This window comes from Tupaia chinensis, unplaced genomic scaffold, assembly GCF_000334495.1.
Source record: "Tupaia chinensis unplaced genomic scaffold, TupChi_1.0 Scaffold000355_1, whole genome shotgun sequence".
In the NCBI taxonomy this organism is placed as follows: domain Eukaryota; kingdom Metazoa; phylum Chordata; class Mammalia; order Scandentia; family Tupaiidae; genus Tupaia; species Tupaia belangeri.
Genome location: NW_006159850.1, coordinates 16,678,252 through 16,691,989, shown reverse-complemented (window position 1 = coordinate 16,691,989; position 13,738 = coordinate 16,678,252). Strand labels below are relative to the sequence as shown.

Here is a 13,738-nt window from a genome sequence, read left to right as displayed (position 1 = left end):
TATATATATATATATACACATACATATATAAATGGCCATCACTACACATATCTCCCCCACTCTTCACCCATCTTCAGTGTAACAAGGTTTTCTGAAGGCTGAACATTTTATATAAGACTTAATGCTTTTTCCCCAGAACGTTTTTCTATTTACCAAAATCTCAAATTACCATGGTAACTATCAAGACTCCCTAAAATGTATATTGGTTTTTCTCTATTCAACCTACTGCAAAGTCCCCACAAATGACCACAGAGATTGTTAAAGAATTACACCCTGAGTTGAGAAAAGAGGTGCCCACCCCCAAGTCTGCTGCTTCTTTCCAATTTTAGTGCATCTTGCAGGAGACTGAATGGCAAACCTACAAGGATAATAAAATCGTCCCACACAGTCTCTTCTTGTTATTTCACAGACAGGGAGCGACTGTCCAGGGGCTGTGTGTGCCCAGTCAGTGGTGCAGGAAGGAGAAGAGGAAGTGTTGAAAAACGGAACAGGAAACAGATGGGAGACTTGATCTTTCCAAACTCCAAAAATTCTGAAAAACCTCAGACCAGGCTGGTTGCTTGAATATTAGGACCAAACCGAGATCCGAGACCCGTGCATTTACTAAAGAGAGGCACAGCAAGGGGTCGTGTCACATGGATGCCAGATCCTAGGACTGCACTTCAGCAACAGGGAGGGGAAGTGAGAAAGCAAGACAATTACTAATCGTTCCGGACTGAAATGAGGGGAGGAGGATTACGGTCTCACAATGATTGCCTCCACTCTAGCTTCTCACTGACAGCTGAAATCTGCAATCGTGTGATCTTTGGTTAAAAATACTTCTTTCTTTGCTAAGAATTAAGAGGTTTTAATAGGCATTTATTTTCTAAGAACTAAAGCTTCACAGTGACCAGAAGGAAAGGACTCAGTCATCCTCATCTGCAGCCTTTAGGGCTCCTGAAAGGGAAAGGATGAGGGCAGAGTCTAGAATCAATGTGTCCAGGCCATTTTTAGTGACCCCAATGCAGAAATATCAAAGAATCTAAATGGCTTCAATAAAATTCATCCCAAGGTGCAATTATTTATCAGAAAATGATTCCTTCCACCAAGTTCAGAGCTCTGGGAGAAACTTTTCAGGTGGGAATGAACATTCAGGGTTGAATTTTTTTTTTTTCCTTCGCTGGTTTGGCAAGCATGGTGTGGGGGGAGGGGCCGTCACTCCCTAAAAACCAGAAAGTTGAACTTGCTTCCAGAAGAGATGCTAAAGTCTGGCAAACCAGCTGACGTCCCCCTAAGAAAGCCTTGATAGCAAAGCGATCCAAAAATCCCAGACACCCCTCCCCCCTTCCCGGCAACTGCATTTCACTTGTGACCTTGCTCAGCCTGTGGTCAGGAAAGAGCCTTTGAACACGTCTCCAGAGCTGCAGCGATTAGAAGGGCTTTGATTACCCAGCTCAGCTGGTCCTCCCGTCTCCCTATTACTCTGCTCCCCTCCCCCAAACCCCTTCACATGCCTCCTCACCCAGTAGCCCAGGCAGTTGCAGTTGTGTTTTTGGATTTTTCTATCTTTTTTTTTTTTTAAGAAAAGAAAAAAATACACATCTTTTTTTCTCTTTTCATTTTCCTATAGCATCCTAACCCTCCAAGATGCGGTTAACGCTAATCCTGATTTATTTAGGGTTTATCTGCATTATTAATTCCAATCATGTGAAAGGAAAAAAAAAATTGCTACAGACCCTAGTTTGTATACAAAGTTTGGGTGTCAGTGAAAGAAGCCAGCAATCCCAAAGAAACATATTTTCCTTAGATATCTTTTAAATCCAAACAACTTTCTTTTCTAGTCTGAAAATATTCCTTAAGATGGGACCCATCCTTAACAATTTCATTTATTATTTCTCCTTCGGTTGATATCCTTTGAAGCTGCTTCCTGCATTAATCTGGACTTAATATGGATTTAAACATTTACAATGGAAAATAATTTGGGTTAAAAAATAATCTTCCTTGATAAAGCTAGGAAACCCCCCACAACTGTCACCATCTCTGACAGCTAGGAATGGAATGAGATTCTTGAATATGCATATTGAAGAAAAGGAAAAGCAAGGCTACCCGGGTGTGTGTTATATTTTATATTTGTCAGCTGTTATGACTGACTGGAGTTGAGTGATATCTAGGGTCTTGTTGTTGGAATGAATTCATCATCATTTGGGGCATGTGAACAGTTATTTGGTGGCCAGGACATACTAAAAATATCTTCTGTTGGAGTGAAGGATGGGTGTCTCCCAGGGGTAGCAGCCTGTCTCTATCCCCTGCAGAAGACCTTTTCAACAACTAAAAAGGCCAGGAGTCTGGCCTCCTCACTTCTCCACTATGCCTCTCTCTGTCATTTTTATTTTTGTTTTTTGGGTTTTTTTTTTATTTTTATTTTTCAGCCTGTTAACTGGTATAATGCTGAAATTAGAGCACACGTTTTTGGGTGGTAGACCTCTAGAAAGGCCAGTATTAACAAGTAAATTATTCTTTGATTTGACTCAAGGAGCACAAGTGGATTAGAATATGTTCATGAGAAGGAATTCAAATTAGTCCTCCAAGTCTGCTTTGTCAGACCTCAACACATAAAGGAGACATAAATGTGTTCTGATTTCTTGTGGACTTGAAGAAGAAAATAAGGCTGAATCCAGGGATAGAAAATGCAAATATGTGGCATGGATGCCCATAATTTCCTCATCCCATTTCTATGCCTGTGACAGGCATCACTAATCAATCACAACTTTCTTTCCCACTGAATGGGAGTCATTCTCTGTATCTTGATGTCAGATTCAGACCCTTCTCACAGTTCCTCAAGGCCTTCCTCCCATTTGCCTCTGCCCAGTTCACCCTGTTCATTTCTCCTAAAACCAGGTGTGAGCTCTTATTGCATGGGCCACTTGCCCATTCTCCACATGTAACGTTTCTTTCCCATCCAAGAAGCCTTTTTCAATTATCATGTACCTTCTTTCTCTCTGAAGATGCCTTTCTTAATTACCTAGCTCTTGCCTTCATTTGTCTCTCACTACTTTTTGTTTTCATTGAACATTCTGTTTTAATAATATTTAGCTATTTCCAAAATCCAGATGCTCATCAAATTAGATAGGGTTCTATCCTGATAAATACGCTATAAGTCAAAAATATTTTAAGTCGGGACAACAGTTAGGGTAATGGCTATGTCAGTGGACTCCCATGTAGGCAACCACGGTTCGAGTCCTGGACCCGCTGGCTTCAACTGACACCGGGCACGTGTGCGTGCATGCCCAAGATCCCAAGAGGAGAAGGAATGAGAAGGGAATGCGGTGTGGCCATCACCCCCTGGGGGGTGATTTCTTGCTTTCTGTCTCTCTGTCTCTCTCTCTGTCTTTCTGGTGAGCACATGTGCCCTGTAGCAAAAACCTCTCCCCCCAAAAAGAGAAAAAAATATTTTAAATCAAACCATCGTAAGTTGGGGATTGTGTGCAATATAAATTAATTGTATGAATTTTATGAAATATATATATTAAAAAGTAAAAATTAAAATCACTTATAATTCCATTAGAAATGACCTGCATTTTTTTGAGAGATTTTTACTATTGGGATTTTTGCTATCTCACCAAAAAGATAGTGAGAGACAGAGAGACAGAAAGTGAGAAGTCATCCCCGGGGGGATGGCCATGCCGCAATCCTTTCTCCTCCAATCTCCTCTCGGGGTTTTGGGCACACACACACAAATGTCCAGTGTGAGCTTCAAGCCACTGGTTCTGGGACTCAAACCATAGTCAGCCATGTGCAAGTCCAATGCCTAAGCCACTATGCCACCTGCTGGCCCCTTGATATTCATTTTTAAGCAAAAATAGGGGTTTCATATGTTACACATTCTATCAGATCTGTAAACTTGGTATCTGTAAGTTTTTAGATCCTAAAGCATGTAGCTGAACCATCTTAGACATTTACCTGTAATCGCAGTAGTTCAATGTGTTTGTCCACCCTTTAGAAAACTTTTAACAATTTTTATTGAGATACAATTTGTGTAATTCACTCACTTGAAGTGTATAATTCAATGGCTTTTACTATATTCCCAGAGTTGCAATTCCCACATTCAACTTCAAAACATCTTCACCCCAAAGTAATGCCCCATTCTCATTTCCCTCCTAATCCCCACAGCCCTTGGCAACCACTAATACGATTTCTATTTCTATTAAATTTTGAGCTGTAAGTACATCATATACACAGAATAACTCACTATGTGATCTTGTGACTGGTTTTTTCACTTAGCATGTTTTCAACGTTCATCCACATCTTAGTATTCCTTCATTTTTTTTTATTACCAAAGGATTTTCCATTGTATCTGCCCATTCTGTGTAAGAGTTTGTTTTCGTTTTCGTGATGTTGATTTCAGTAGTTTGCTGATTTATAATAGCACCTATGTCTCCCATCTGTGCATATCATAGTTGTGCCAGTGATTATTTTTAGTAGAATTTTACTAGATACACAAAGAAATTCAGTTCAGTTCAACAGAATCATATTGAGGGGTTTTTTTTGGAGAGATTTTCGCTATAGGGCGCGTGCGCTCACCAGACAGACAGAGAGAGACATTAGAGACAGAAAGCGAGAAATCACCCCTCCAGGGGGGATGGTCACACCACAATCCCTTCTCCTCCATTCTTCTCTCAGGATCTTGGGCACACACACACACGCGCCCGGCGTGAGTTTATGCCTCCGGGTCCGGGACTCAAACCATGGTCGATTACATGGGAGTCCAGCGACATAGCCATTACGCTAACTGCTGGTCCCAGATTCATATTGAGTTTTGAAATGTACAAGGTTCTTTGCTAGAAAATGATGGAGACACAAAGATGAACCTGGCTCCATGGCCTGGTGTTTAAGGCAGCCAGATTTCACATGGCCACCCCCCCATGGTTTGACTCCCAGACCTGGTGACTTAAGAAATAGGCTGGGTACACACATGTACATACATGTATGTATGCGCAAAATCTCAAGAGGATGGAAAAATGGAGAAGGGGTTGTAGCTTGACCATTCACCATGGGGGGGTGCTTTTTCTTTTTCCCTCTTCCTTTGCCTCTGTCTCTTTCTGGTGAGTATGCATACTCTTTTAATTAACCTTCTAACTTGTATTATTAGGATGTAGATGGCTAAGTGTTTTTCAAGTTTATTTCATGTGCTTTTATTTTTTTAAAAATTTAGAATTATTTTAACTTTTTCCTCCCTCCTTTCTCCTTCTCTCTCTCTCTCTCTCTCTCTTTCTTTCTTTCTTTTAATTTGACCAGAGAGGGACAGAATGAGAGAGAGAGAGGGAAAGTGAGAAAGCAAGCCGCCAGGTCTGGGACTCAAACTGCGGTCAGCTATGTGAAAGCCCAGCGCCCTTAACCACCATGCCACCTGCTGGCTCCTTTCATGTGTTTTTATGTTTATGCTATTCTTTAATCCACCCCAATTTATTTATTTTATTTGACATGCAAAAAATTGTCTAAGAAGGTTATTATTTTCATTTATTGATGAGGAAACTGAATCTCAGAATGGTACAACAACTTGTCAAAAGTCATCAGGTGAAAAGGGACGGGGAAGGACTTAAACTTGGGGTTATCTTACTTCTAAACACACGCAACCACTGGGCCACACTAGCTCTCTACAATATGGATGACAGTCTTAGTAGACAGCTAGTAGACGGTTAGTAGATGATACTGTCTACCTGCCACTCTGGCCAGCAGCTCTGCATCTGGGTCTGGATAACCTGAACCAGTCAATGGGGGTAGAAGGATGACCTCAAAGGTTCTAAAGCCTTCATCCTGTGGCATTTGCAATTGTGTCCATTCTGTTATTTTTATAGACAATGGTGGGAAACATAACTCGCCAGAAAGCTCACTCTGCTACGTACAAGAAATCATGAATGTCATCTTTGAAAGGTACTATTTTGGAGTCACACTGTAGAAAATGCACTTACAGATAACAGATTTAGAACTACTTGATCCAAAATGTGCCGTTCAACAGAGCAGTATGTTACATGGCAGCATCGAGAACTTGGGCCTATAGTTTGTCCAGCCACGTTCTCCACATACTTGACGGCACTATTCTATGTAATCTTCAACCATGAGTCAAGTGACACCTGTGAATCTACATATCACAATGAAGACAGTAAATATTAAATAATAATTATGGTTTCTTTCACGTTCGTTGACAGGATAAAATCCTGGTAAAGAGCCTTTAAGATCTAATTACTTCATAGGCATTGAAACCAAACTGCTAGTTGAAAAATTAATTGTGGAACAGCCGGAGATGGAGTAATAGGAAGTTGTTTTGAGCAGCAGTGTCACTCTGAAACTCCATGTAAGATTTGGAGCAATAAACACTAATGCGAACTGCTGGAAATGACTGAGAAAACGCTACTGCACAGCTGGCATTAAACGGACTTCGGCTCATTTACTGATTGCTTTGGCACACAACATATGTGTTAAGTGACCAATTGAATTAATTAACTAATCAGAAGAAAACGTTGTTAGGGATATTTAGAACAATTTGCAGATGATGTCCATAGCACAAAGGAAGGCCCAAAATAGTAACAACAATAAAGACTTGATTATCGATGTCTGTACTAATGTATTATATTAATGTAATTAGTATGAAATGTTAATAATGCTATTGATATTAACATGAATAAACAATGTATATAATAAATAATATTATCAGTATCTTATTGATAATATATTAATGTGATAAATACTAATAATAATTACTAACAATTACCAAGCACTAATTTTCAGCCAAGCTCTATTTCAAGTGCTCGTTTAATACTTACAATTTATGAGACAAAATTTTCCTCATTCTTATGGGTTTTTTTGAGAGATTTTTGCTATAGGGCACATGAACGCACCAGAAAGAGAGAGACAGAAAGCAAGAAATCAACCCCCAGGGGGGATGGCCACACCGCAATCCCTTCTCCATTCTCCTCTCAGGATCTTGGGCATGCATGCACGCGCACCCGGTGTGAGTTTAAGCCACCGGGTCTGGGACTCTAACAACAGTCAACTACATGCGAGTCCAGCGACATAGGCATTATGCCAACTGCTGGTCCCTCCTCATTCTTAAAATGAGAAAATGGATGCTGTAAACTAGCCTACGTCACACAATTAGTAGTAAAGAAAAAAACCAGGACTTGCCACGCAGAGGCAGATTTGCTATCCCATTCTCTAATCTCTTGAGAGATTACTGAGTTTCTAGGACCTTAAAGAAATATCCAGAGATCACCCAGTTCATAGTTTTCACAATGCTCCATGGAACCATGGAAATTCTACCAAAAGTAAAGTATTTGTGCCAAACAGGAAAGAATTCAACTCCCTGAAAAAACAATTGTTTCTTGAACTTGCTTTGCATATTCAATTTCCACATAAGACTTTCTTTAAAAAAAAAGGAGAGAGAGAAATTCCACCACTGGTGTAGTCAGAGGCTGACAAATGTTTTCTACAAGGACCAAATAGTAGATAGTTTAGGTTTTTCAGGTCACACTCTCACAGTAACTCAGTTCTGCTATTTTGGTACAGAAAGAGACATAGACAATATATAAATGAATGAGCATGGCTGTGTTCCAATAAAGTTTTATTTATAAAAATAAGGAGTGGCCATATTTAGCCTATAGAACATGCTTTTCTAATCTTTAGTGTAAGTCATCACCCTGCAGTCAAGTGGAGTTTGCCTGTATTCTCTAAATAGATGGTATTATCCAAGACCCCATATTTATCAAAACCCATCATCAAAAAGTCCCTGCCACACAGAGCAGGGCCGGGGCGGGTGGTGGGGGAATGCTAGTGTGTTTTGAGTGTGGACTTTGTACTCTATTAATAGTTCTACATCAAAATTAATTTCTATTGGACCTGTGGTGGCTGGATGGCATGAATCTCTTTGTTTTGATTCTTTGTTTGCTAGTTTTTGTTTTTCTATAGGGTGCTTGCGCTCACCAGAGAGAGACAAGGGGCAGGGGGAAAAGGAAAGTGAGAAATCACCTGCCAGAGGGATGGCCATACTGCAGTCCCTTCTCCTCCATTCTCCTCTCAGGATTTTGGGCATGCACAAACATAACCAGCATGACTTTCAAGCCACCAGGTCCATAACTCAAACCATGCAACTGTTCATGTGGGATCCAGTGTGTTAGCCCTCCACATCACTGCTGGCCTGGCATAATCCCCTTTAACACAGAAGAAAACTAAGTCTGAAAGAGGTGAAGACAGTACCCCAAGGTGAGCCAAAGTCTCGCCATATGTCTTATAATCTATCAGCATGGCCAAAAGCCATAGCTTTGGTCCTATAGTGGAATATAGCACAAGGGTACTAATGCCACCCTCAGTCTAATCTGCTCTAGGAAAAACAACTCAAGTTTGCCTCATAACTTCACTTCGCTTCCCTTGGATACATCACTATCTCTGTTATCTCTGTTCAGTTAGAGACTTAAGGACTAGTAGTACCATTTCTATATGGATTTTCCCCAGGCCTAGCATAAGAGGAGAATAACCTTAGAGTTTCAATAGCTGTTCTCCCGTTTATGTTTTCTAGTCATTTATTGTCTGAGTAGGCTTATTGGGGGTTTGTGTTAGCTGGTAATCCTCCATGATCCTTATGCCTTTTTTTTTAATATATACTTTGTTTTCCACCTCCTGTCTTTGGTCTCTCTTGAATTCATACTATACTGGGAATTTTTGGAATTCAAAGTATTTTAGTATAACCTCTTTTTATTCAAATACTTAATGGAGCTTTGCGCAGTGGCAGTATCGTAGCCAATGAGGTTTATCCGAGGCGCGATTATTGCTAATTGAAAACTTTTCCCAAATACTTAATGGCACCTCTAGACTGGTGATATGCCACCGGTAAAGACATGTAATTTCTTCTTTCTACATAGGATAGGTTGAAAATTTGATGCTGGGATATTGTTAGATAGAATACTATCTGTCTTCCAGAACACATTCATTGCCTTTTTTCATGTCCACCTAATCCTTTGGACTTCAGTGACCTCTTCCATCTATTTTCAACTCATTCTGGGTTGGTTTCCTTTCAAGAACCAATCAGGCCCATTCAACAGGCAATAGGAAGTTGGCGTCATCCCCAAAGTCAGTGACAACATCGCCTCCAGTGGCTCTCTGTTCCAGAAAAATCTATGTCCACCAGCCACCACAGCCAGCCTCCACAACTGAATAATAATCTAGCTGCGTGTGAAACAGAAGAGAAATCCATCATATGTAGAAAACTCAGCCATCAATAAGCAGCTCTGCAGGCCTTTCAGTTGGGGACCAACCACAGACCTGGCTCTCCATCAACAATCAAACAGTCTTTAGCTGTGATCAGCCACTTCCATCACCTCTGAGACTGGCAGGTTTCCAATAAAGCCAATAGCCCCCACCCCCAGGGTGAGGTCATCAGCGGAAGGCAGCCATTGTCTCTTAGCCCAGCAATTTGACAACAGTGTTAGCTTACACTCTATTAGCCAGCAGCTACACCCTGACCCCTGACCCTGACATTGACCTCAGACGGCCCTCTCCTGAGGTGGACTCTGATCATTTAAGGTGGCCCGCCCTGCTGGTTAACATAAGAGAAAGCCCATCCAGGACTGAGCAGGGCTCTCTGGTCACCCCTGCTCCCAACAGGCAGTTCAAGGCTTAAAGTACAGAAACAAGCCAGAGGTGAACCCAGGATGCCAAAGGTGAAAGTTCAGCAGCATATCCATCAGCAGCCTGTCACCAAAGGACAGTGTAAGAACTATGGAAGCTTTCAGCACAGGGGTAGCTGTTGTCTCTAGACAGTTCTGCTCCTTAATGGAAAAGACATATCAAAATGTGGCTTACAAAATACAAAATAATGGACTGAGATGTACATTATATGAGGGTGTTAGATTGCAATGTACTTTACAGTGGGGGAATTAGATTGAAGTGTTATGCCAGGGTAGTTAGGTTGAAATATGGATTATCCCAGAAATGTTAGCTTTAGATGTGCTTTATAACACAGTTGTTAAATTAAGATGTGCTCTTCAGTGCAGGCATTAGCCTGAGATGTGCATTATAGCAACGTTGTTAGAGGAAGATGTGGATTCCACTTTGGGAGGGGGGAGAAGAGAGGACAAACTCCTTGGGTTGAATAATATTATAAGGTTATGGAACGTCTTCTGCATTAGATAGATTTCAGGGGTTAAAATGCGGGGAGTCAGAAAGAGCATGGAGTGTGATGTTCCTTCCTTCTTTTTCTCCCCAGCCAAACAATCTGCCACTTTCCCCACTTTTCCTGTTAGGGACTTAAAGGCCTCCCCCATCAATAAAAACATTAGCTCACTAAACAGCCTGATGGCTTTTCCTTCCCTGGCTTAACCCTTCGGGAGCTGGGGTTTCCTTTGGATTTGTAAAGATATTGATTCCAGATAATGTTTGCCTTTCCAACTCTCTCTTCCTTAGACTTGATGGATAGGTTCAGGGCTGCATCTCGGCAGCCAACTCACCACAGCTACCCAGGGAAAGGGGAATGGAAAGCGAGGCAAGTGTTCAGTAGTTAACACCATTTGAGTCCTTTCCCCTGGATGGACAGGCAGAAATGCCGTGACTGCGAAGAAAAGTGAGGGCTACAGTCACTTTCAATCAGCATAGGACTTCACTTTCGGTACTCCTCATTCTTGTCCTGATCCCTCGACCAATATTTCTGTAGTTCACTGTGAAGCATTTTCTAATTTCCAACTAACATCAGATGCCATCTTGTGGGTACCTGTCCTGAGTTGCATTTTTCAAAAGAAAAATTTCCAGAGGGCACAGAAGCTCCCCGGAGACAGAGAGAAAAAGAGGAAGCACCCCCCACCATGGGGCATGGGCATGCCAAAGTCCCTTCTCCTTCATTATTCCATCCTGTCAGGTTCTGGGACACACCCCCATGTGAGCCTGGCAAGTTTTTCAAGCCACTAGGTCTGAGATTACTGCACAGTTGGCCATGTGGAATCTGGCTCCCTTAACCCTGACTTTGGGGCTGGCCCCAAGTTGACTTTCTAAGGCTCCTTTCCAGTTTAAAAAAAAAAAGTGTTTTTTTTTTATAGCATCATCAATATGAAAGAACAGAAATAACTGTGCCATTTGCTTGTGACACTGGCTGACATGGGGACAATTTTAATAAACCCCTACCCTAGATATAAATCTTACCCAAGAAAAATAAGTGAAGAGAGACAGGAGGGTCATCTTGCTTGTTAACCACTCGGCCTATAGTGGTTCACCGAATGCCTCCCCAACAATGTGTTTGGCCTTTCTTCTATTCCTCAGCTCAGAAGATATAATTTACAGCTTCCTGAAGTCTAGCCTGGCGCAATTGGATGGTGTCCAGCTTTGCCGACATTGGAGAGGTGAGTCCCAGGTTTTTTGTTTCTCAATGAAAGAAAATGTTATACCAGGTGAGTTAATACAGTCAAAAAGGCTAACCCTCTAGACAAGGACGCCAAACAAAACCAAACAGTTCAAAGGAAATTGCAGTGTTACTAGACACCTCTGTCTTATGCTTGAGGTGCCAAGAAAAAGGCAAGTGGGCAGTTCTAGGTGTATTTTCCAGGCTGTATTTCTGTATTTCTCTAGTGAGAAAAGAGCATTTGCAACAGGACAACAGCAATTACCTTCCCTGGCTAAGCTTTCTGTGGGCAACACAGTACATGTGAGTGAAAGATGCTGTCCAGGTTAAAAAGTTACACCCACCCTAGGAGGTCTTTGCCATTAGTCTCTTCGTCAATCTCCCTACTTTTCTTTGAGGGTTTCCTGGTGAAACACTCTATGGAAGTTGACCTTATTCTCCAGCCTGGCGTGTTCCCTTTTCTTGGTGTCCATTCCTGAATCATTTTCTGACATCACATTTTCCTTAAAAATAGGCTCTGAGAGCTATTTCTAACCTCTGTCAAGGGATCTGTCCAACCAGACTCCCACGGGATGTGGGAATGAGCTTCAAACCAATCTTGGAGAAAAAAGAAGAAAAGGGTTGGCTTATTCCCAGACTCAGTTTTTAAACAAATCTTCTGTGGGGTCAAGTGAGATATTAAGGGCTTATCTCTAGAAGACGAATTATGGAATGGTTTCCTTTAGAGAGCACCCTAAACCCTATTCCAAAGAAGGGACTAAATAGTATCAATGGCAGAAATTTGGTGGCCAATAGTTGGGGGCAGCTTGGGAGACAGCTTACCCCCTTGCTCCTAGCTCTGTGAATGTGAACCATTTGCTAGACCTTTCTGAACCTCAATTTCTCCGTCCACCCAATGGGGATAACAGTGATATCTACCCTACAGGGATGTTATGTATATCAAATAGGCTGGTGCATATAAAACACTTAGTCTTGTGCCTGCCCCAGAGCAATCACTCAACGAACAGCAGCTGTTACCCCTATCACTTTTATTACCATAGCAACAATTAGCAGGGTCAATGTGGCAGTGCACCATGTGCTCCTGTGACATTGACCTATCCCATACCACACTGTGCCTCATGCACTCATGAACACATATGGTTTTAGAAACACACTGTATCTCTTAGCCTCACTCCTGTACAAGACTACTATTTGAAAGGGTTTTCTCTGTCCAAGGAGAAGGGTAGCCCTGCCAATGAGGGGAGAAACAGATTACAAGGGCCTCACTGATGGAATATAATCCCCCCTCTGTACTCACTGGTAACTAGCCATGATTGTGTTTCAAAGGTAACAGCAGCTCATCTCCACTGCGGGCATTGGCGTGCAGTCCATAAATAGGACCTAATGTGATCCGACAGGCCTGATTTCTCTAGATATATATTAAAACAACATGCCCAATGCTGATGGCTCAAAGGTCCTGACCTTTAACAAGGACTTATGACGTAAGGCACCCTGCCCAGGAGAACAAGCAGGGCAGAAGGCCAGAGGGACAAGGTCATCAGCTAATGAAGTGGTCAGCATTGAGTTTCTGTCATTCAGCTGGTTAAGAGGAAACTGAAAGGGAAGTCAAAGAAAATGGGGGCATTTAAGAAACAAAAGGAAGGACCACATTTGAACTAATGCTCTGAAGAGGAATTGATATCACCCAAAGGCAGGGCAACAATGCACAGCCCATCGAAGCCTTCACCATGGCCTCATGCAGTTTTACCTGCTGAACTCAGGTTGGCTGAAAGAGCATTTGCAAGCACCTAACTCAGTATAAATCCCAACTATCCCAACTTTGAATTAAAAAAGACAGGTATTAAACCATTCTGCTCTTGGGTTCCAATCTGTGGCAGTCAGGAAAGGTCAAGAGTGCAGGCTGGGAAGTGCCTTTGAGAACCATTCTCTCTGCTCCTAAGCCACCTCCTGAGCCTCAGAGTCATTCACTGGAAAACGGAAATGCTAATCATCTCTACCTTAAAGGAGGGTGATAGGATTCAATGAAAGAATGTCTTCCAAGGAACTAGCATAGGGCTAGGCTCAAAGTGACCACTCAAGGGGCAGCAGTTATTATTGTGATTCCACACATTCTGACAATCTTAGAAAGTTTTGTTTTTGTTTTTGTTTTTGTTTTTGTTTTTTTTTAATGCATAATAGGCCAGCTGTGGCAGCACAGTGGTAATGCAACTCCATAATGCTGAAGCTATATAGAAAGATCCTAGGTTTGCATCCCGAGGTCTCCCTGTGCATGTCAAGCACATACATGCCCACATTCCTGGCCAACAGAGGCTGAGTTGGATCACAGAGTGAAGACCCTGTTGAGGGTCTCTTTCTTGAAAGAAATAAGGCAATTTTTTAAAA

The 13,738-nt window shown here is 41.9% G+C and overlaps 1 pseudogene; it reads left to right on the top strand.

Moving 5' to 3' along the window:
- The first annotated feature begins 8,743 nt into the window (after window positions 1–8,743).
- On the top strand, window positions 8,744–8,893 carry LOC114008580 (uncharacterized; annotated as a pseudogene).
- The last annotated feature ends 4,845 nt before the right edge of the window (window positions 8,894–13,738 follow it).